The sequence below is a fragment of the Ascidiella aspersa genome, chromosome 5 (genome assembly GCF_963924565.1).
Source record: "Ascidiella aspersa chromosome 5, kaAscAspe10.2, whole genome shotgun sequence".
NCBI classification, from domain to species: Eukaryota; Metazoa; Chordata; class Ascidiacea; order Phlebobranchia; family Ascidiidae; genus Ascidiella; species Ascidiella aspersa.
Window position 1 is genome coordinate 14490217 of NC_139451.1, and position 1746 is coordinate 14491962.

General features: G+C 57.7%; 1 non-coding gene and 2 pseudogenes across 1 annotated transcript; all 3 read right to left on the reverse strand.

Moving 5' to 3' along the window:
* The window catches only part of LOC146144878 (large subunit ribosomal RNA), a 3677-nt pseudogene extending 3545 nt beyond the window's left edge, over positions 1–132 (reverse strand).
* A 249-nt stretch (positions 133–381) lies between these two features.
* On the reverse strand, positions 382–536 carry LOC146144879 (5.8S ribosomal RNA). The gene has a single exon (XR_014499204.1). It is a non-coding gene; the product is annotated as a 5.8S ribosomal RNA (ribosomal RNA).
* Positions 537–791: 255 nt separating this feature from the next.
* On the reverse strand, positions 792–1480 carry LOC146144880 (small subunit ribosomal RNA; annotated as a pseudogene; the record flags this gene model as incomplete).
* Between the last annotated feature and the right edge of the window lie 266 nt (positions 1481–1746).

Sequence of the window (1746 nt, forward strand, 5' to 3'; positions counted from 1 at the left end):
CAAAAGCGCGCGGATTCGGCGATGGCACATCCCGCTTCACTCGCCGTTACTGAGGGAATCCTCGTTAGTTTCTTTTCCTCCGCTTAGTAATATGCTTAAATTCAGCGGGTAGCCTCGTCCGACCTCAGGCCGAAAGTAAGGACCGGGACTATTCTTCCCGTTCCGCGCTCGCCGTCGGCGCCGCGCGCCGCCGCGCACCTCGATTCCCCGCCCTTGAGCCGCCAGCCGTTGGCCTCTTCGAGGTCGACTCGCCGCCGCCGCGCGGGATTCTGGTCGCGATCGTCGCGCATCGTGCCGTGCTGTCTTGAGCGGGACGGGCGCTCGCGCGTCCGACGCCGCAGCAGCCGCGCGGAGAAATCCCCGCGCGGAACGTTTGCAACGCGACCCTGAGGCGGGCGCGGCCCCGGGATTGACCCGAGGCCGCAAATTTGCGTTCAGAACGTCGATGCTCAATGTGTCCTGCAATTCACACTAATTCACGCAGCTAGCTGCGTCCTTCATCGACTCACGAGCCGAGTGATCCACCGCCAAGAGCCATCCACGATTGTTTCGCTCGCACAGTGCCTCGCACTATAGGGTGACAAAATAGACCGCGCCGAGCGGTCGGCCAGGCCGACGCTTGAAGCCGGAGCGCGCGGCACCGCGGCACTCGACGCGCAAACATTACCGGGTGACCGAATCGCCGGCCGGCGCGCCGCTCCTCGCGGGTCGGGCGCCGGGTAGCAAAGACTTTTTCTCTCGCTTGTCCGAGTTTCGCGTTCGCCGAAGCGTTTGCGAGACCGTTAATGATCCTTCCGCAGGTTCACCTACGGAAACCTTGTTACGACTTTTACTTCCTCTAAATGATCAAGTTAGATCGTCTTCTCGGACGCCGGCTCGACCGTTGCCGGCCGCGCCAGGTCCAATCGGAGGACCTCACTAAACCATTCAATCGGTAGTAGCGACGGGCGGTGTGTACAAAGGGCAGGGACGTAATCAACGCGAGCTAATGACTCGCGCTTACTGGGAATTCCTCGTTCAAGGGAAATAATTGCAATTCCCTATCCCTAGCACGACCGGGGTTCAGCGGGTTACCCAGACCTGTCGGCCAAGGCGAGCACATGCTGATCCGGTCAGTGTAGCGCGCGTGCGGCCCCGAACATCTAAGGGCATCACAGACCTGTTATTGCTCAATCTCGTGTGGCTAAACGCCACTAGTCCCTCTAAGAAGTTAGACGCCGACCGATTGGGTCGCGTAACTAGTTAGCAAGCCAGAGTCTCGTTCGTTATCGGAATTAACCAGACAAATCGCTCCACCAACTAAGAACGGCCATGCACCACCACCCACAGAATCAAGAAAGAGCTCTCAATCTGTCAATCCTCACTGTGTCCGGGCCGGGTGAGATTTCCCGTGTTGAGTCAAATTAAGCCGCAGGCTCCACTCCTGGTGGTGCCCTTCCGTCAATTCCTTTAAGTTTCAGCTTTGCAACCATACTTCCCCCGGAACCCAAAGACTTTGGTTTCCCGCAAGCTGCCGGAGAGGTCGTAAAACTAACGCCCCCCCGATCGCTAGTTGGCATCGTTTATAGTCAGAACTAGGACGGTATCTGATCGTCTTCGAACCTCTGACTTTCGCTCTTGATTAAAGAAAACATTCTTGGCAAATGCTTTCGCAGTCGTTCGTCTTGCGCCGATCCAAGAATTTCACCTCTAACGGCACAGTACGAATGCCCCCGTCTGTCCCTCTTAATCATTACCTCGCGCTCC